Source organism: Oryzias latipes, chromosome 15 (genome assembly GCF_002234675.1).
Source record: "Oryzias latipes chromosome 15, ASM223467v1".
Taxonomy (NCBI): Eukaryota; Metazoa; Chordata; class Actinopteri; order Beloniformes; family Adrianichthyidae; genus Oryzias; species Oryzias latipes.
The window spans coordinates 21302919-21326342 of record NC_019873.2 but is presented as its reverse complement, the minus strand read 5'-3'; the positions used below and the strand labels follow the sequence as shown (position 1 = coordinate 21326342).

Genomic DNA, 23424 nt, shown 5'->3' with positions numbered 1-23424 from the left:
AAGTGGAAACTGTGTTCGAATTGTTTGTATGTAACTTTATTAGGTTTTTAACACAGAAAATGTGGGCTTTGTGCACCAAAAGATAATTCCACCAACTTAAAACTAAACAATTCGGATTCTAACAGGGGTGCAACTAGTTTATAATCAAGCATTTATAAATCAGCCTTAGATTTTGCATGTGTGCATTTCTGCGGTTGTGCGTGGATCTTTTTTGTCCATGAAACTACAAATAGTTTAAGGCATCTGATCGGTGGTCTTTCCTTACTGTGTCCCAGCTCTGGAATGAGTAATAGCAAGTTAAATCAGCAGCTTCTGCAGCTTTCCAAACAGATGTCAGCACTTTGCATCAGCACCAGCAAGCACCAGGGCTAAGTATTAACCACAGAGCTTCAGTCAAGCCCCTCTGCAGCATGACTTAAACCTCACCGTCAGCTTTGCATCTTTCCCTGTGACAGCCTGCAGGCTGGAAAATGTGACTCTTGCCTCCATGCCCCACACCAGTCTACACTGTAATTCACAAGCAGTGCAACATGGGAGAATATTTTGTTTGAAGGCATTGCTATAGGTATTCTAATGACGATATTATTTAACTATGAACAGTACGCTGCAGTAAGTAAAAAATGAGCCGTTGTATAATATAAAGTTGGGAATTATATATTTACAGCATAAATCTGAACAACAGTAAAGATAGCATGTGGAAGTTGCTCTTTGCTCTCTTTGTGCATTCGGAAAATTGGTGATAATCACATTTTTACTCACAGATGCTTGCTTGACTATAAAAACAAAAAAAGTATCTGACAAGCCATGAATTAGTGTTCCAAATTCAGCACTTATTCACCTCATTCTTCTTGTTTTCACAGCGCTTTTCAAGGTCCAGCCTTTGCCTTTTCTTGCACCTTCTCTTTTGTCATCAGTGCCTGCACTGGAGTTCTTCCACATTGGCTAAGGCTCATGTGCATAATGTGTGTAAATGCCTTCAGTTTTACACAGACTTAGAAACCAATAATTGGCAGCATCATTGGTTAGTTAACAGTTTGTACACACTTGTACATTAACGGTAACAATCTAATATCTAATGGGACGACTGATTGACCCAATACTTGATTTTGAAATTGGTTTTATGTCTAGCACATTGACTGTAGATAGCAACTGGATTGACTAACATCGCCCGAAGAAAACGACTTACTTCCGGCTTCAACCAAATGAAGTCAATTCAGTCGCGATTTTTCATGATGCAGATGACGCCGTGTTGGAACCAGAAATCGTTAGTAAGCAGCGTTTGATCTGACTCGGCCTGAGTCAACATTTCCATGGCGACCACTCTTGCTAATCAAGAATGAATTTGTTGAAAGCCCACACTACTACCACTCGAAAGCAGGTTAGGAGTATCTGTCAATCAAACATTTTGAATTTTTGACGCAAAACCACACGGTAGCAGGGCAAGAATACAGGACAGATATAATGATTGAGTAATAGCTGTGAATTTATCAATAAAGTCTATTCGATCTTAACGTCTTGGAACCAGTGGGTACTTTCTTTTTGGAACGCCAGGGGGGAGGTCAATGCTCAGTCAATGCTCTCACACAGTTAAAGATGCAATGTAATTGTCTTTAAAATAAATCTCAATTTTGTTAACAACACTTTGCCATTTTATGCTAAAATATTCATAATTTTAGTTTCTAACTTCTCAAATAGTATTTTAAAGCAGCCCAGACAGATATTTGCTGTTTTTACCGCACGGAAAGTGAATCACTAATGTGAAAGTGCACAAAAGGATTATGCCACTAACAGGGTGAGAAAGTGCAGCTTAGCTAAGGAGTATTATTTTGGAGAGTTTTTAAATATTAAAGGAGATTATATATTTAATTATGTTTACAGTCTTATGTTCCCTAAAGTACTTCTTGGAAAAGGAACACTCTCAAAACCATCTCTTTGGCTTTTGCCAGCCACCTGTTTATATGCGTGCAGGGGGGGACATCTGCATGGTGGGGGCCAACTAGTGGAGGAGCGTCAGTCTTTAACCATTGAGTGGGTTTGCTTTTAAAAAGAGGCAAAGATGGAGGATCTTTTTGACAGTCGGGTCAGGCAGGCATTGTGGGCAACCAGGCATTCTTCGCTGAGTGCGCCACAATGACAGAAGACCAGATGGGTTTGTGGGGTTTCAATTGAGGCTAGGAAGATTTACCACCTTGGTGCTCCAAATGGGTAATTTCTTATGTACAAAACCAAGATTTAAAACAATTTGTGGGACCCTTTGTGCTAATTTGATCAGAAGATGGATCCCCATATAGCATCTGGAAGACATGGTGGCCGTTATCAATCAAAAATAATTTGAAATGTGAATGTTTTGTTAAAGAAAATGTGTTTTTTGTTTTTTGTAATCTTGTAACCCAAATAAAAGAAATCAAATTAAACAAAAGAAGAAAACAGAAAAATAAATCATAAAAAACCATGTGGAGATGAATTAAATAAAACTGCAAAGGGAAAACGGGGAAATTTGAGGGGAATAAATCTGACTAGTGCAATCAAACTGTGGTCAGCTGTTCTCCGGCCATTGCAACACATCATCTCTCATGGAGGTCTTCGGTGGCGAGAATACTTTAAATCTCTAGTCATGAACTTTACAGGCACAGTGGGTACCATACATTCCGATGGATTACAAACATATGCCACAAGAAAATGGACAGGCTCAGTTAATCAGTGCAAGAGTCAGAGGCCAGTGAAGCAAGCCTTATGGTTTTCTAAGGCACACAATTTGTCCAATGTGGTGTTTATAATGAAGCGGATAGTGACAGATCAAAACCCTGAGCGGTAAACACTTGAGTTCATGTGTAAGTTCACCTTTCAGCTTGGCTTGATTTCTAAACATCTAAAGCAACATTTACAAATAGTTCATAATGCGTCATCCGACCCATCAGTCGCTGAGTAGATCAGCCTGTCAGGACGGAGCACATTTTTTGTGCTCCCACCGCTTTTGGAGCAATTTAAAATATTTTTATGTATTTAAAGTGAAAACAAGCATTTTTTGCTTGTTTGTTTGCTTGTTGAACATTACATTAATGATGTAGTGTTCCTTTTTTGTCTTGCACATAGAGCTTTGTGATTTTTTTTTTTGTCTGAAAAGGTGTCTAGATAAAAACATGGTCCCACACCAGCACAAGGAAAGACTGTCATTCTCCTTTTGTCCACTTTAAAAACAGACACACTGTGTAAATTCCACATCCTTGGGTTTTTGTACACTCTGGAGACATAGCTGGAAAGTCTTGGTTTCCGGCGTTACTCCCACTCAGTGTTTCGCCCGGCTTCGAGGACGCAGGTCATACTTTGGCTCACATCGCAGGATTACTGAGCTCTCACGCGGAGTTATATATTATAAACAGGGCTGGACAGTTGAACAAAGAGAGAGACAAGGACACGCAAGATGGCATGACTAAGAAAGCCCTCCTCTTACTCAGTGACAAAAAGGGTCTGAAAATCTTCACTATTTGTGCAAGCGCACGAGGAGAGAAATGGACAAATAGTACGAGCCAGGGCCAAATGTTGGGAGAATGTCCACTCGAAAAGAAGGGAGAAGCTGGGAGAAGAGGAGGAGAAAAGTAAATCCAAAGCAGATGGCCTCCATAGGGGCAAAACACCAGAGCCGTCATAAAATTGCTGATCTGTTTTCAATTAGGCCTTGCATTTCAGAGACAGGGAAAGAGTGGTGGGGGATAAAAAAGCGTTAACAAACCGCTGTAGCTCTGGCCACAACTACATAGAACTGGAGTCATTATCATGTAGAGGAATGTAGTCTTTTCTTGTTTTTTGTGTGTGTATGTGGAAGGGGTGGGGAGGCAATACGTGTTTGAGTCGTCCTCGTCTAGACGACACCCACAGCGTGAAACGTACTGAAAGGTATGCAGCATAAGGCATCTGACCCTGAAATTATAGTTCATTGTGCCACAAAATCATCTAGAAGGCTGGCTCCAGATCAAATCTGAGCGACTTGTGTTGTGACCACTGGCAGATGTGGTCCAGACCATTGTCTGAGGCCAGAAGGTGATCTTGCATTTGTGTTGATCTTACATTCCAGGAAAAGAGTAATGATCAGCGGACAGACACAAGACTGTACACTGTCAGACGCTTGCCCCAAAGCCGAACCCTTAAGTCTTTGTCTCAGCAATAGACTGGACTGGCTTCTTTTAATATTAGATGCTCCTTACCAGAAAAAAATAAAGTAGCCATTGTAAAAAAAAAAAAGCCCTTTTCAAGGTGTAAATGTATTTATATTTTATTAAATTTACTTGAGAAAAGTTTTTTTTTATCAGTGTAAACTTTATGTATCTGACATTGTCAGTGGTAAAAACGTTAAAGACCCACTTCAAGGAAAATTGTGTTTTTGGGGTTTTTCACATTTTCTTGCAATGTTTTTCGGATGATTTGTTACATAGAAATATGTAGAATACGTAGAAAATACAATGGGCTGGCCCAAAAGCTCCCTGCTCCATTCTAAAGGATCCACTTGCAGACGACTAGATCCACGTACATCTTTGTTTTTCTCGTCCGAAGTGGCACCTGGTTCAAAACTCTGCAGCTGCAGAGCTCAGACATTGTTCGACGTTTTTCTTGCACTGGTAATATTAGGTTGGGTTGTGAGGGGCCGTAAGCTAGTGGGAGAGCGTGTTAACAGATAGCAAAGCTGTAGGTGACGGGTCCCGACCACAGTTTTGTAGCCATAGGCCAAAAAAACAGTTCTCTGTTGGATGTATAAGAACATTGGTGTAATGTGTATCTCCTGTCTATTTGGTATGTAGCACTAAGAAAACATGATTTCTTAGTTGAATCCATAGGTGTCCAATGTAACAAATAAGATTTTTTTTATAGTCACTGCAGGATTTTCTGGATTAGACTGCTTTTTATACACAAGGTTTTACACTTAACTCAAGCTTTATTGTTCTAAATGGTCATAGCCATGTGGTAATTTAAATATAAATGCAAATCTTTACACTGATTTGACCTGGTAACAGGAAAACTTTAAGGGGAAACCGTTTGCCTGTCAGATAAATGAGAACAAAAGTAAATGGAATCTTGTTAACCCATGAAGTAACGGGTAGATAAGGGTACCTGTCATAAACATGGGATTCCCCATAAACTGCAAAATGGTCTAACTGTTTTATTTCAATACTTTTTTCAATTCGGCGGTGGATGCACTCTTTACTTATGACAACTGATACTCATTTTATTTTATATTTAAACCTTAAATTGCACAAACTGGCTAGTTTTGCTAGCTAATCATCACATCCTAAAACAATGGTGGGTTTAGTTCAATTTTGGAGAAGAAAAAAAAAGTTCAGTGACATTGTGTTTAGTTAAACACAAATTTAAAATAAAATAAGACAACTAAAAGGCGCAAAAAGTTGCATTCTTCAAATGACCACTGGAAGCAGGTTTCTAAAGGAAGCAATATGTGATTGGCTTCCGTTTTAAACTAAATTTATACCAGTAATATTTATTTAGTTTAGTTTAGTTAGTTTTTAGCTTTGTAAAATGAACATAGTTGCTAATAATCTGTCTTTGCAGCACCATTCTAACATTGCACTGTTTGGTCTACCCCTTTCATTTGGTACGTATTCTGCCTCTGATTCAACTAAACTATCTCCTGGGGGCGTCAAATACGGAGCAGAATATTAGGCTGTTGCGGAATGACCCTTTTATAGGTCACACAGAAGTGTTAAGATGTTGGCAAAAGGAATAGCCCCACCAAAAGAGCGTTTGACTACGGCCTCCAAAAAATCTACATGGATAGATTTTATTTGGATAAAAAAGGTAGGTAAATAAAATCCACAGTGTTTTTCTTTATACATTATATAAAGAATTGTGGAATTTGTTAAAAAAAAAAGTAGGGAACCAACAAGTTTTAAGTACCGTAAATACTTTGGCCAAATTCTTGCAAAACAGTTGCCAATTGCCAAATGACTTACAAAATGCTCCCATTCTGACCCCCATATGTGTTAAATAGATTTACTGTTACAATTCATGACATCTTTTGGCCATCCACCTCTCTGACATCATAGCAAAACCAGATAAAAGACCTGAGCGTGCACGGTAACCAAAACTGGGGGCCATAGAAGGGCATGCAGATGGCCAGGGTTTAAAGTCTCACACAAGAATGACACTGTCACTGCCTCAGCTGTGTCGCACTGCGAACAGAACAAGCATTTTTTTTGTCTGCTGTTTCCGCTGCTGGGGTAAACAGCCACAACCTCGTGCCAGGACTTCAGCCAGGTGCAATTCAGACTATTTATCAATCCCAGCATGCACTCTAAGTTCTGAAAACACCCACTGTTTCCTGTGCATCTCTCTTTTTCCCTGCCATCTTTCTCAGCACGCTCTCCCTGGTCTGCCTCTTGCTGGTGCAGCTGCCTCTTTCTAATGCCTTTAAGAAAAAGAAAGTGACGAGGGGAGCAGGTGTGTCATTTAAGTGATCAATTTGTTTTCACTTAAGCACAATGCAACTCTGTTTGCTAAAAATAATTTGATCTGGGCAGAATAGTTGAAACAAGACAATAAACTCCGGTTATAAAAGTAAAACAAGAAAATTTGCAATCAGTAACCATTTGGCCTGGTTGAGCATGAGCAGGGTTACAAAAACTGCAATATATAAGATCTGGATAAGCTTGGATCAATTCTACATTTTACAACTTTCTCAAACCTACTTAAAAAAATCTATTTGTACGAACTATGGTGTAGTAAAATAATATTTAGGATCACCGAAATTCCCATAATGCTTTGTTTTCCCACTTTTTTTTTTTTTTTAAATGTCTTTGCCTCGAAAAAGATGTGGAACACCATTACAAAACAACATCTTGTTTTTCAAGAATCCGAGCTGCATTAATTCTCGCTGGCTGACGAAGTCTCAGAACTGCTGGACTGCTCCACAGCGTTCCAAACAGCTCCAATCACCAGCTAGCATCTGGAAACCATCAGTGTAAACAAAGGCGCAGCAGAGGCGCTCGGGCCTGCTCTGCCTCTTTGCATCCCCCAGGACATCACTCAGGGAGCAGTAAAAGAACGTCAAACCAGCCCAGGACCGGTGTGTATTGCATTACCATGTGCCCGTAAGCGTGGACAAGTGTGTGCATTTCTGTGTCTACTCATGTCCCGATCTCTGGCTCTGTATTTGGCTTGGCCGCAGTTCAGAAGGAGATATACAAACAGATACAGCGTATTGGGGTTCAGTCTCCTCTGTTAGCTTTGGGTCCTTTAGAGTTTTTGTTTGGTTTGCTCATTAAGCGTAGTATTTCTGATAAGACGTCTAATTGCTTGAATGTGGTTTCAGTTAGCGTGCTAGCTTTGGAGGTCTGATGACTGCTGCATAGGGGTAAGGCAGAAACCTGGATGTGGTTTGGAGCTGAGAACTGTTTCTCCTCTGTGATACATCAAAAAAGATCAAAGCATTAATCACATCAGATTCTTGTCTTAGACATGACAAGGAAATATTTCCTGAGCTTTTCATAAACGTGTTTCAGTAACCTCATATCTATTAATCAAGTGGTTGGGTCATGTTCAGTTCAGCCTAAACCTCCAACATGTTTGTGGTGTTTTTGAACAGTAGACTTCTTTAAGACCTATGCGCATATTCCAAACCAAGCGGCTTGAATTGCCGCTACAAATGCTGAGATAAGCATTCTTATCTTGTGCAACTGTCTCTATTTATAAACCAAGGAATTACACATCATGTGGTCCACACAACATCAATCACAAACAGTATAACCAACATTCAAGGAAACACAACCAAGCTAACAACAAAAAAAAGGCCCAGTGTTGGATTCATTCAGGTTTCACAAACAAACAAAAAAATAAAAGTGCTGAGAGGGATGGGTATCGCTCCCTAAGTCCAGCATGCAATTGACTTTTCAAAGTTCACAGAAAAATTGTTATCTTTCCATAACAAAACCAATTTTGTTAGGTTATGAGAAACAGTAAAGGATTATCTTAAATGGAGCAAAGGTGGAACTTTCAATTATAAAATTCAAAAGATCACTGAAAAGTATAAATAAGGGTTCGATTCCCAGGGGCCGCAATGAGCTTCATCCAGTGTGGGTCCTTGGGCAAGACCCTTCACGCTACTCCTCAAGTCTGGGTTCTCCTGTGCCTGTCCCTACCCCTGATGAAATACAGGGTTGTGTCAGGAAGGGCATGCAGCATAAAATCTCTGCTAAAACCACCTGTGTGAATTAGTGAAATCTTACCTTTTGGTGTATCCTGATATACCGAAAGGTGGACAACAAGAGTTAAAAGTGAAAAGAAAAGCGTTTTTATTTTTGTCTGAGATAAATAGGGGGGAGAAAAGGATAAGAGGAAAACTGCTTTTGATATATTAGTGTTGCATTTTCAAAATAAAGCACTTCAATTTTATTAAGATGATCCAGAATGCAGATTACCTCCAAGGGTAAATTGAAAATGCAATTTTATTATTTAGTTTCTTTATATATGTCCTTCATCATTAGAAAAATGCCTCGAGACCATGTTAAAAACAACAAAAACACAATTTTCTTTGATAAATAACTTTAAAGTGGTGCTATCATAGAAGCAAATTCTAGTTGTTTCTATGTTTAAATATGCCTAAAACTTTTGCCGAAATTTCCCCTCAGGTCTTATATAAGGGAAGTAGCAGAGAGTTTTTTGTACAGGTGTATATTAATCTAGAATGCCGAAAGAAACCAGAACAATCTTTGTCCAACATCTAATCCTCAGCTCTTTGGAACCTGCGGTCTAACCTGACAACATTTCCTGATATCATCACAAAGCAACGCGCTCCTCAAAATGTTAAGTAGAAAACATTGGTGAAGCCTGTTCAGATTGGAGTAAGCACTAACCTCGTCCTACGTGTTGGGTGGTCATGGTGCAGAGGTAGAGTGGTACACATCTGATCAGTAGAACACAGATTCAGTTCCCTCACTGTCCATCCATGTGTGGAAGTGTCCGTGGGTAAGACACTGAACCCCACATTGCTCCTAGTGGTTATAAGTTGGCAACAGGGTTAGACAGCGGAGCCACCATCAGTGTGTGAATGTGTGTGTGCATGGGTAAAAGGGATTGTGACAGCAAAGTGCTTTGAACCTTATAAAATGGTAGTAATGCGCTATATATGAATACGCCATTTACCTTTTACAGGTTTTCCTTTCTGATTTCAGGTTCACCACTGATCATCACCTTTTCTGGATGTTTTTGTACCCCATTGTGACAAAGAAATGGTCTTCTGACAAAAAGATTTTGCTTGGTCAAGTACAAGTTTTTAAAGATGTGAGCTTATGGTAAAAAAAAAAAAAAAACGGTTCTGGGTCTTAGAATGCACAAACTGAGGTTCTGCGATGGTCGCAAAACCACAAACAAGCTCTCAACAGGTTTTCAGATGTAGTAAAGTCCTGCAACTTCTGTGCAGTCTGTTCTTAAACTTGCTATTCATTTCAAACAGCAAAAGGTAAGCTGAGACAGTAGAACCAAAGAGAAAATATCCCACATCCATCAGTCATGTAGATAAGAGGATTGGTTTGGCTAGAAAATATTTAAAATACTGGATTTTCTTAAATGTCATGTTTTTATCTTTAACTTAAACAACATATTTTAATCAGAAGATTAAATGTGCTGAAGAATAATAATAATATTTTTTAATAGCTACTGCTCATATGCTTACCTAGACTGACGGGATCCCAGCTAAATCCTCTCTAATAATATTATTCCTTTCTAATGAAAATTGGTGACCAGCAATTTCACGTTGTTTTGATAAACTGGAAAGAAAGATTTTGTTTTATAAGATCTGAGGAGGTTATGTCCTCCTATCATAATAAACAAACTTTGTGTTGGATTTTGACCAACTCAGGATTCCATATCTATATGCTGATACCACAGGTGCCCCAAAGGGTAACTTGACACTGTGAACTCCTGGTTTACTGTGCAGAGCGTGCACATGTTCACATTTTTCTCCTTGGTAAAAAGCCCACATCACTGGTGTCCAAGACAGCTGCAAAGGCATAACACCAGGATCACTTGCTCTTTGCCAAAGCCCAAATCCTAAATTCCTAGATTTCCACAATGCAGCTTTCCTAATTGGCCACGGCTCTCAATATCATGTTTTCAGATGACTAATGGATACTCTTGAGAGTAAATGGCGTAAACTTGTATGCCGTTTTTCTACCCTATATTAAGGCTCAGAGCGCTTTACAGTCACTCTACAGACTAATGGAGAAAGAGATGTGCGGGAACCGATTCAACAGAGCTTTACGGCTCGACCTGTGTGCTACAGCCACATCGAGTCAACTTTTTGAGTTATTAAAAGAATGCTCCCCGGTTTTTCTAACTGGTAGTTTTACCAAGTCATCTTCGTCCTTCATTCATAAAAAACACAAACACTAGTCAGAAAGTGTCCTTGTTAAATACAGAAACTCTGTTCCATTAGCGCACCAGCAGATCAGGGAAGCTGCCTCACACAGGTTTATCACTGTCCCACAGCAAACTTAATTTACGGGGCATTAAATACTAAGTGTGTCAGTGAATTCCCCCTACTGCATTTACTAGCCTTGGACTTAGCAACAGTGTCTCTAGACCCAGCAAGTTGTGCAGCTGCATGGGAGCATTGGGTTACCAGACTGGTGAATGACAAGAGCAGGTTGGGTGGCAGCCTGCAGCATACAGAGGTGTACAAAACATTTTCAACCACCACAGGAAGTCCATGCTACCGCTGTTGATGTTTGCATGTATCCTGCATGTGTCATCTGCAGTTCCTGTGTGCATTTGGGAGCAAATAGTCACTCCACTGTATATGTGTTGTTAATGTTCTTTCGGTCCCTGTTTTATATTGGATCTACTGTATAACCACTTAAAATATAATAACTTTACAGGTGGCGATCAAACCAACTTTTCGTTTGTATTTTGTTTGCTTTCTTTTACAAACCATGTCTCAAGCATGTCCCTTGCATCACAGATAAGCGTTATCTGTTTACAAAGCAGGCCCTGCTTGGCCTCAGTTATGGTCTTCAAGCAACTTGACTGAGTGTGTTAGAGCAGAGACAGATGCAAGGCCCTCATAGACTTTGCTGGGACTGGAAGGAAGATCAGGGGTCACTCTGTAAAAACATTCCCATGGAGCACCTCCCCCCAGCCCTCATCCCTGCCAGAACCTTCTTGACACGCTGCAGCAGAAGTGCAATACACACAGAAAGGGCAGACAGTGAAGCTTTCCTACCAAAATATTAGCCATTTGTTGAGGCAAATGATAAGTACAGTCACCACTTTATTCATAAAAAGTACAAATATCACACAATATAAATATATTGTATGAGCGATGATCAAAAATAAAGAATACTGTAGTTATGAAAGTATACTACTTTTTTCCAACAATGACCATCCTTCTACCTTTATACTATCATACTTTTAATGAATAGTACATCAAATGTTACTGTATTTGTTTGGACTATAAGTCGCTCCTGAGTATAAATCACAGCACCAGACAAAAGCATATAAAGAAGAAGAAAAAAATCATACACAAGTGGCACTTTTGAGAGAAATTTACTCAACAAATGCTAATATTTATATTTTTAAAATAAACATATAAGTCGCATTTGAGCATAAGTCGAACCCCAATCAAACGATGCAAAAAATGTGACTTATACTCCAAAAAATACGGTACCCAATATAAAGCCTCTACTTTATCAAATATTTTAACAAATAAATTAATAAATATTTGTTAATCTCGGTTTTAAAATTGCAATTATAACTTTAAAGAAACTTTGAAAAGTAAAGTTTGTGGTAGTTTTAGATGGTAATAGTTTAATTATTAAAGTAACCAGCCATTGTATGTTTCTAAAAGAGGCTTTATGTCTTTTTTTGCAGATTGCTCTCCATCCAATTAGACATTTTGTTTCTATCATTTTGCCTATTTTTTAAAGACACTAAAGTTCTAAAGAGTAAAAATGCAGCAATGACTTTTGACGGTGAGGAAGACGTACCAAAAACAAAATAAAATGGCTGTTAAATCAAAAGCTCAAATACCTGTAAGTGTTGATGTAAAGACACAGAGAATATATATCATCCTCTGGGAGGTTTTGTTGTTGTAATTCTTTTTTTTTCTTGGACACCAAGGCTCTGTCCAAACATACTTGAGTCTGATGCACCACTGTGATGCAGTAAGGGCCCTGTAGAGAGAACAATGCAGGCCTGCCTTCCTGACCTCTCCGTCTAGCAAATCCTACAGGCATACAATGAGAGCCTTAATTGCCAGACTCAATTCCCACCGCTAGGGCTTTCCCCAATGGAACCCATTCAGAATCCCAGTCACTCCCCAAGGTGCCCATTCAAGCACGACACAAAGCTGTCAGTGTCAGTCCCTGATCTCTTGACATAAACTCCAGTGCAGAGCCCCAACACTGTTTTTCTAGTCTGTTCTTCCATCATTTACCATTTTATTACAAAATAATATTCCTTGTTACAGTTTATCGAAAAATCGATAAACCAGTGAAGATAAGCACAAAAATAAGTTGACTATTAGGTACATATTATATTTAACTGGTTTTGCCTTAGTTTCAAGACAAGATATAAAGAATAGAGCTGGCCTAGTTTTCTCCTAACTTAAAAAAATACATTTAATATTGTGACACATAAGAGACTCAAGTAGATTATTTATTTCATTTTGATATCCAATGCCAGCCCAGCAGTGCCATCATATTATTAACAGTTCCCTGTTTATTCCATCTAAATTTACCTGCCTGGTTGTCATAACAGAGTGCTGCCTACCAGAAATAAGGTTTTTGGTGTCACGGTTAACCAAACAGGAAGTGCTGTGACTGTTGTCTCAGCAAAAAAGAAGAGGAAGAATGGGATTTCTGCTCAGAACACAAACCAGCTGGCAGGAAACCACGCTTTTATCATTCTTTTAAGTTTGATTTCCTTTCAGGGGAAGTTCTCTCATTCCCCTTTTACTCATCCTCTGTATCCCAGCTTTTGTGCCATTCTCAAGCTCTGCACCCTCTGACACAGGCTGAACTCTGTAGCACCGACTGGCATATGGGGTGGGGTGGTGGGGGGGTGTTTTATGCTGTGCCTTACTGCCACAGCGTATAACAACAGCCCTGTCAGCAACAGCTGCCCCCAGAGCCGCAGAGATCAAACGGGTAGAATGTGGGGCGTTTTTGGGGACAAATGTTTGAATGTGACTGTGGTGTTGAAAGGTGGGATGCTCATCAAGTTAATTTAATGAAACATGAATGAAAAAAAATGACAGGATCCCAGACAACATGTGTCTTTTTTGACATCTTTTAGTGAAAGGAAATGATGTTTATAAAGATCTTTGAAAGCTTTTTATATTTATTATATTCTACTTTTTATCGTGTTAAACTCATGAACCTTCACCAGGTTCAAGGCCTTTTATAATTGTGATCCTAAAAGCATTTGCACAAACTAAAATGTTGCAATTAACAAAACACTTAAAGTCCCAAAATTATTTTTATATATAAAAACGTTCTAAGTGGTGTTTTATTATTTGTTTGATTATGACATTGTTTAACCAAAATCCCACAATCTAAATGGCTTAAAAAGTCATATTTCATGTTTATCTCAAGCCACTGTTTCCAAAATCTCATCTACATGGGCGTGGCCATTGGTGCTGAGCTGATTAGCCCCGCCCTTGATCCATCGCTTTCTGCAAGCTGCGTCTTACATAAGTAATAAGCTAGACACAAGGGGAGGGGGGCACAAACGACACCGACTGACAGTCTCGATTCTCAAAGGTTTATCTGTAGCGATAAAGAAACGATGTAAATTGACACATTTTTGAACAATGTGCGGAATGACAGCACGAATGTGTACTAGACCCTGCTGTTTAATAAATTACACACAAAAAAGAACTTTGATAAGCCCATGAAAATGCTTTGAGTTACAATCTAACCTAGGCTACATTACACCAGCAGGCAACACTGGCTGTGGCTCAGAACTGATCTGATGCCAACACATGCAGATTGTTGAATTCACTCGCACAGCAAATAAAATGAAATGCCATAAAGAAAGTGACCATTCTAACGTAGTTTTTGAAAGACGTGTTGCCAGTGCTGAACGTTTTTCTTAGCCACACGGACCCAGAGGAACGGTTAAGTTTAGGATTACAGGTTACGTTAAACTGCATTCACAACGAATGCCATTCACAGCAGAGGTGGCCAGTTTCAGTGTAAGTAAATGGTACACCTCAATCTGAGGTCCAGCGGCGCAATTTGAGCAGCGGGCGCCTTGCGAAGACCTGGCAGCAGTGCGTTTTCAGCGGCATGCTGCAATTTGGTACCCGTCTAAACCAAATTGTCCATCAGTACCGATCCCGGCTACTGTTGGGCGAAGGCAGGCGCACGGATCCTGATCAACATGCTGGTTCCCGGCAGGCGAGTTGTCAGCCAGACAGAGACACGCTGCAGGATGAGGAGCCACCCTGCTCGGGCCTCCTGAACTTTATATTTTTTTATTATTTTCATCGAGGCAATCATAAAAAAAAGGTCCCCTAATTTTAATCTTTTTTTATTTTTAACCTCTCTGGTTAATGCAGGACAGCTGGCCTTCAAGCTCAGTCAGAGAGAGAACACAAATGCGAACACATTGCTAATGGGACTTTCACTTTAAGTATAATTTTAAATAAAGAGCAATATTGGAGCTATGTAGCTGTACAGTTTTGAATCTATTTGTCTGCAAGTTGATGGATCAAAATAGAGCAGGAAATAGAGCAGGGAGCATTAGGCCCACTGACTGTAGCACCGATGTCACTGCTGCTAGCTTTTTCCTAGTGCATTATTTGTCTGCTCCTGATTTACATCTATTTGAATGGAAAAATAAAAGAAAATCCAGTTTTATTCTTAATTTTCTTCATATACATGCATGTCTTCTATCATCAGAAAAATGCTACAAGAACATGTTTCATTGGATCGGGTCCATTAGAGTATTTTTATTTATTCTTGATACTTTTTCTTGATGATCCTACAGAATTTGAACCATCACCAATAAAATGTTTGTGCACTCAACTCCTTAAATATACATAGAAAAGTCCATTGAAGCTGCAAAGCTTTATCAAGTTTTACTTTAATTTTCAAAAAACAGGAAATTAAGAGAACAGGCCCACAACTGACATCCTTTTTTTTCCATAAGTAAACCTCACATTTTGCGGTGCATTGGTTCAACACTTGTAAATTATAAGCTAGAGATGTGTTGTTGACACATTACACCCCCCCACCACCACCATGGTACCTTCACTATACTAATTCAAACACCAACTGGAGCATTGCAGCGTTTGCACAATTATCCTAGCATGACTGCCAGCAGAGACTGAAAAGAACCACAGCTTTTTCACAGGCAAACACTTTGAAAGGAAACCTTAAAAAGTAAATATGTGTTTTGAGAACAACGACCCCTAATATTTACTCTGGTAGGCCATAATGACAAGCCATTAAGTTTATCGCTCCAACTTAAGGAAAGGCACACATTTTTGCAACTCGCACATTACCCAAGGTGCTCTTTGCTTGTGGTGTGAAAAGACTGACACTTCCCAGCACTCCCCAGGTCTCCAAGTCGTTACAGGAGATTATGGTGACCATTTGTCCCAAAGAAAACACTGCTGTTGAGTTTAACACCACATGGAGTGTGAGGCCTTGCACTGATTGGCATATGGTCACTGATAAACATCAGACAAGTGCTGAGGTTGCTTTGGCCAAATCACAGAGGTTTTCCTGACTGAATACCGGCCACAGTGATAAGAGGAAGCATCGGCACATGTGCATATCAAACTGAAAGTCAGTCTCAAGGCCTGTTCACACCGGGACGAATTTCGCCGGCGATTTTCGCCGACGTTTAACGCCTCGTGACTAAACAAAGGGCCCCAATGAGAGTGTGCACACCGACGCGAAAAAACGCCAGGCGTTAAAGCGTCGAAAAAAAAAAACGCCTCGGGTTCGTTTTTTTTTTTCGACGCGTCGCGTCGAAATCTACTCGACCAATGAGAATGGCGCTTTTGCTCACGTGTCTGGAGCTTCTGAAGTTACAGTAAAACACAACTTGGGGGCGCTCAAACAAAACTGCGTTGCTGAGCACACATACCAGCGAAGAAGATAGACGCCAAGTAGCGTCTACACAGCCGCGAAGCAATAATGACGGACATTCTAAAACATCCCCGAACCAAGCACCAGTTGGAGCTACTGGTGCTTGAAATATTCATGTTTTCTTTGTTTGATTCTGACAAGCGTGTAAATACTTGCTCTCTTCTTCTGAGTGAAAAGCGACTTTAGGAAGCGTAAAGTTGCGCAGCGCCACCTTGTGTACAGGAGTATTTCGGTTTTACATTAAGCGCCATCTAATGTCAGGGAATGAAATTGCATGTTCACTCCACTCATCGTCAGCGAAAATCGCCTGGGTGTGAACACAAAAAACGTGGCGAAAAACGCTGGCGAATAACGCCTGGCGAATATTCGTCCCGGTGTGTACGGGCCTTCAGTCATCCAGCACACTTTTAGTAATAAATCTGACTGAATCATGCCCCAACATATGTCACAATTTTGTTAATTTCCATGCAAACACAGTGCCTGATGTAGGTATGACTGCTGACACAACTGGAAAATAAACTTCAAAATACATTTAGAAATGGGTGCTCTATGTTGCATGACACAACAAAATCTCATTCCAGTAAAACAGTAACAATTTAAACAAAGACAGATTTTACTGGTGTGATAAAGAAAGATCTGTATGTGGATCACTAGGCCCCATGTGTTTCTGATCTGCTCAATAACTCTGAGGCTCCAGGCCCCGTTCTCTTTTTTTAATCTGCTCTCGCTGCTATTTTCTACAAGTGGGTGCATGCAGTACATAACATTCAGGATTAAAGTAAAGTCATTGCTTTAGCATGGATAATAAATTGAGGTTGTTTCACAGCAGGACAGTAAAAAAAATGTCACTTACAGCTTCTTTTGTTTCTAGTTTTAAAAAGGAACAATAAAGTTGTATTCATTTACAGACTTAGCTCTGTTGCAGATAGCGTAATATTTTGGATGGCATGATTTCATGCTTTTGCAGTTATGTTTTTTAGCTGTCTTCTGATTATCAGTAAACAACTAGTCTTATCGACTTAGCTTTAACTCCACTGTTTACCTTCTTCCGACTACTGTTACTCTTCAACTGTTGATGCAATCAACGTAAATCATCTGATTCTGTCGCGGAGAAAAGTGACTTTGCACCAATATACAACACTTCACAGCAACACTTTACGTATGTGTTGCATAATGTTACTGCTAAAATTCTGCTTATGTGAACATATTTTTGTGTTTTTTAAATAAAATATATTGCCTGAAAACCTTTGCTTAGAGTTGACAAATACTTGGATATGGACCACAAAACCTAAGCCATGGCTTTGCAATTTTGGAATTGTATCTGGTTGTGCTTGATCATTTCAATCAGTAGCATTGAAAATCATGTTGGTTTTTTTTATGTTCTTGTGGAATTTTTCTGATGGTGGAGGACGTATGTTGAAAAGATTAGGCTCAAAATCCCATTTCTGAGGATTTCTTTATGAATCTGGAGTATCAAAACTCGGAGGGGAATTTCTGATGAACTACTGCCACTTTGCAGTAACTATGTTCTAGAGAATGATACCGATTTCTTTGATTTCGGCTAAAAACAGCTAAACATAATTAATAATACAAGACCACTGGGAAAGCTTTCACAATAGATCAAAAGATTATCAGACTGATCGATCTGGTTGGATAAATCAATTCATTGATCAATCAATTCATTGATCAATCAATTCATTGATTTATCATTACACCCTCACATTATTTAAAGGATTTAAATAAGAGATTTTACCCAGAAACGTTTGTCACATCTACTGAATATTAGTTATTTAAAACACATTTACAAACTGTGAAAGGAGTTTTTTACACAGGGCTGTGTGGTCCACACCAACTTGTTTTCTCAAAAAGTGTGAAAGCTCATGCTGGTTCTACTAGTTTGATTTCTTTGCTTTTTCTGGTCAATACTTACACGGTAACTGCATGTTGTTTGGTACACCATCAACAGTGCAGTGTAATTGATCAAAGTAAAAGTGTGATATTTTTCCACATTTACTACACATTTGAGCTCAATCTGATAGATTATCCAAAAAGAAAAGTCCCCTTACCAACGTTTTTTGTTAATCTCAGATGCATCATATTTGGTTGTTTTCTTATAAATCCTTCTTTTAACCACAATTATTAAGAAAATACAACATGAAATGCTTGAGCCTGAAAAGGCCTGCTATTGAAATGATAATTGATCCTTTTTGTCTTTTGTTCTGAGCACACCACACCAAATTTCTTCTTGATGAGATCTCCAATACGAATCCACGAATCCATCTGCCAACCAAACATTTCTCCAGTTTGTGATGCTCAGAGCCCTCTAGAAACTTTTAATCCGACATTTGTGTAGTTAAAGTCATATTCTTGTCTGTGTGGTTACTTCCACTAAAGAGTGATGACTATAAACCTACTTAACTGTGCTGCAAATATTGAACTAAAGAATTAAATAATTATTCAATGAGGTTTAAGACAAAAGAAAAAATATATGCCAATGTTCTCTAAGATTTTTATGGAAACATTTATTATAAAAAGTTAAAAAATATCCCAACCCATATCAGTCAAGGTAGATGTCATTTTTCATGAAAGAGACTTTATTTTTACAATATTTAAACTAGAATTAACCACACCTCATCACCAACCTTAAAAAAATGCAAATCTATTTTCTTGTAATTTAATTGACTATGAAAGTGAAAAATAAGCAAGCAAGAAAAACCTGAAGTACCTGCAATGTGTGAACATGAAAAATGCTGTTTTTGGTTTTTAATTTTCCAGTTATTAAACATTTATAAAGAAATGAAAAAAGACCTACAATAGTAAAAGAATGAACAAAAAAGCAGGAATATTTTTGTGATTCAGGACACCACCTTTTGACAAAGAAAAAGACAAGAAAATCTCCACCTTTATTCACAAACCTGCACTGCTGCAAGTATATTTTCCATGAGTTAGTCTCTGTTGAGATTTCACTACATCAGTCACAGAATAAAGGCAGGTCCAAATGTTCAGAAAGTTATTCCATCTCACGAAACTGAATCATGAGAAAAAGGAAGGGCGTCTTGGATTCAGGTATTGCAGAGAGAGGTTTTCTGCTCGTAACCAGAAAAGCGACCTCATTTTCCAAATAAAAGCTAGTTTGCATAACACCTCTGTCCCTATGACAGGGAAAAGGGGGCAGCTGCTGCCAGGCCTGTGGCTTTCACTCAGCTACAACAGTTCTGTCTCTCCACCCACAGCATTGCTCTGCGTGTTTCCAATACCAACAAGTTACAGCAAAATCAAAGAATTTACCTACATTAAGAGTCTTAGTAAAGAGTAGAGGAAGAGACGTAAAACAGAAGGCTAAACCTGCCTTCCAAATGGGATTTTGCCTGCTGGACCGTCATGACAAACTTAGCAATGTGCAGGGAAGCTGGAGCCTCTGCTTTTACTGGCAACAACATGTCTGGACAACACAAACTAGGGAAACACTAAACGTACGAGCAGACTATGCCAGGAAATGGGATGCAGTGCAAATGGAAGGTAAATTCGGGGAGAGAAAAAGCAGGAGACACTGATATGTTTTGAAAGATTAATGAACTGTGCAGGTTTGAAGAGTTTAGGTGGTGATCTGAAAGAATGGATGACTTCATTGCAAACTTCATTTGACAACTTCACTGTCCCGTGATTTGCTTAAAAAGTCAAGAGATGTGTAAAGCTAAAATGGTTTCTCCTTACCGATCTGCTTTATGGTCATAATTAATAATGACATTAGGCATACTGTGAAAAACTATTCGCACCCAAACTTTAAAAAAAAAAGAAAGAAAAAAAACATTGACAAATCACAGAAATGAACTACATGAGCAGAAATTGAATGGTAGTATCTGGTTGGAGATTATATTATGCTGCAATAATTATTTTCAAATAAGAAATTTTTACTTGTTGTTGTCTTAATTTTTTTTTTTTAAATCCAGTAATATTTTAGGGTGAACAGACTGTTTAAGACTGTTCATTGCATCTCAGCTGGATAACAATCCAATTCTACGTTCAGACATTCGGAAATGTGCGTTCAAGCGACCGTCTATAATGACTAGTGTTAGAAAAACGTGCGTATATGTGGTTTTTGGGCTTTTGCGTTGAAAACTCTCGCTCTCTGATCCTTTTCTTTATATATGTCCTCTATCATCAGAAAAAAATATGTTAAAAAGCCGATTTTCATTGGGGTGGGTCTTTGAGCTGTTGACCGTTATCTTGAGGTCATAACCGATGGCAAGATGTTTGGTGAATGGCAGAACTAGTGGTTTGATCCCAAGGCTCTTAAACTAAAATGTTCCATACCACTACACTACCACCACAATGATATTGTTTTTTTGAAAATGCTATTTGTCTGTTGTTGTTGTTTGGCCAGCTATAATAGTATGCAAACTCTTTACACAGTTTGACTTTTGGCTCACTAGTGCAGCCATCCCAGTGGCTTTGAGGTGAAGAATTCACCCTGAGAACGGGATCTGTTGAATCACCAAAAGGCTCCGGAGCAGGGGTCAGCTGTGTCTCACCGCTCCCACATGGGGGAGTCAAATGTGGAAAAACAAATTTTGTTCACTCAGATGTTTGACAGCTTTTGGGCAAAGGTGAGATGAGATTTTGTTCTCTTTGATCAGCAGTGGATTTCACCTTGGAATTCTCCTCTTGGATGTCAGTTTTATTCAGTTTCTCTCAATGTGGAACCACGAATACTAATGTTTAACTGTGAAGCTTGTAGTTCTCTATGTGTTATTCTGACATTTTTATGCCCTTGTGATGGAGACTGACTACTCCTAAAATAAATTTTGGTGGACACTTATCTTTTTACATAGAGCCAGGCAGATTCTGAAATTCATTTAATAAACAAAATCAACATTTGGTGTTAACTCTGCTTATTTTTTGTAACATGTTAAACTCAAATTGACAATCTAAGGTTGGGAAAATATGAAGATGGGATAAATTCTTTTTTACTGCTAAACATGATTGTTATTAAGTTATTATTAAATTATCAAGTCCCATTAAGTCCCACGAATTTGGGAATACTCTGTTTTGTACTTTCTTTCCTTCTTTACCAATATATATACCAATATACATATACCTATATATACCGTATTTTCCGGATTATAAATCGCTCCGGAGTATAAGTCGCACCAGCCCAAAAATGCATTATAAAGTAGAAAAAAACACAGATAAGTCGCACTGGACTATAAGTCGCATTTTGACGGGAAATTTATTTGACAAAATCTGAGACCAAGAACTAATAACTTGCACAACTGCATATGACACAATCATAGCAGACTGTTTATCTCATAATTTCACAGTAATTGTTTCTCATACTTATTTATTTATTCCTTTCATGAAGCATCATTGTCCAACTACTACTCTGTTTTCATCCTGTATTTGTAGAAACAGTTGTCATTTTTATTGCATTTCTGAATCTATGAAATCATTGGAAAATAGAATATTATGTTGTCAGCCTTCAAGATCTTACTGTAAAAAAGGTTTGCTGATTCTCTGAGTCACTTAACATACTCTTAACACTCAACATACCTCATACATCAAATTTAGCCAGGAACATCATCTCTGTTCCTCACAAATGAACATAACAGGAGGGTTAACAATGGATTTATTTCAATTTATTTCTAATATAAGTCGCTGCGGAGTATAAGTCGCACCCCTTGCCAAACTATGAAAAAAAGGGCGACTTCTAGTCCGGAAAATACGGTATATATATATATATATATTTAAGTAATGATGAACAATAAGTTTAGCGCTGCATTATAATACCAGGAATCTCAATTTCCAGGTTAAGTGTGCCACAGATGACGCAATTCCCTCACAGTGCAGTTTGGACCTGTCATGTAGATGTTTCATCAGTACATGGCTCTTTCACAGAGCTCCAGAGACCAGTCATCATACGTCATAAAGCAAGTCAAAGCATTTAAATCTCACATCTGCTTCCCATTACCATTCCATGCACAGAACGTAGGGGTTAGGGTAACTCAACCCAAACAAAAGGAGATATGAAAAAAGGGGAGAGGCATTATAGAGATACACAGAGAGGAGATTTAATCACAGGCAAAGGATAAAACTTAAATGCCACAGTTCCATGGTAGAGACGCATAGTTCTGCTCTTATAAAAATGGGTCACTTTCCAGTTACAGTCCCAACCGTGAAGGTTGAATTCACTAGAAGAAAAATTAAACTGTTAAAAAAACAACAACCCAGCAGTCCAATCTCTCATAACATACTCAATTTTTTCTTTTAACAGTTTTTTTGTACACCACAATATTCATTTATTTAAATATCTGTATGTGTATTTTTACTGTAGTGAGTTATGGATGACACCAACCAGGGACTTGTTCAAAATAGAAATTTGAACAAACATTTTCACTTTGTAGTAACAAAGACTTCTTATTTTTAAAGACCCATTCAAATGACCAACATGTTTTTGGTGTTTTTAGCATGTTCTTGTAGCATTTTTCTCATGATAGGGGACATATATAAAGAGAAAATAGAAAAAAAGCTTGTAGCTGTGAAGTAGGCGACAGTTGGCGGGCCACACGTTTGCTGCTCCGCTTCTTTCCGATGCATTTACTTGTAACCAAATGGATCCATGAACGTCTTTGTTTTACTCATCCAAGCTGAAATCTAGCTCAGAAATCCGCCCCAGAAGAGCGCCCACAGCCCTAGACGAGCACCTCATGACCACCCAGGAGTTCTGGGCGTCCCCCCACCCCAACCCCAGGTACAAGCCAGGACCCCCCAAAGGAGACCCGCCCCGCGCTCCAGGCACCCACCCACCCGACTCACGGTTGGTCCAGGAGAGAGCAAGGCAGGGGCCAGCCGCCCCCAGCCAGGAGGAGGACAACCAAGGGAAGAGGGGGTCCACAAGAAGTGTTGTAAACATGGCCCGACCAGGCTCAGACACAGTTGGAAATTTGGCGAGGCCCAGCGCTCAGGGGCAGGGTCCAGAACCCACACAACAGGGACACGAACACCCCCAAGCTCAGATGTAATGTGATTCCCGGCTCCTGGTCTTGCCAGAGAGATCAGGGATCCGTCTCCCTGCGTGGAGAGAGGGCTGCCGGGCCGAGGAAGCCAGCACCCAGGGAACACGGCCGCTGTTGCCAAGGGCCCAATACCCCCTACCAGGGATGGGGTAGGGGACAGATGGTCCGAGGTCCTACCTTCCTTGTGAAATGCATGTGTGTGTGTTTGTAAGGGTGTGTGTGTGCATGTATGTGTATTTGTATTGGAGTGTATACTTTGAGGGGTAAAGGGTGTGTGTACTAAGGGGGTGCAGTTAAAATTGACGGGT

General features: G+C 39.3%; 1 protein-coding gene across 1 annotated transcript in view; it reads right to left on the bottom strand.

Moving 5' to 3' along the window:
* LOC101174942 (zinc finger CCHC domain-containing protein 24) overlaps positions 1-23424 on the bottom strand; it is a 37279-nt gene that overhangs the window by 9232 nt on the left and 4623 nt on the right. The window lies entirely within an intron of this gene.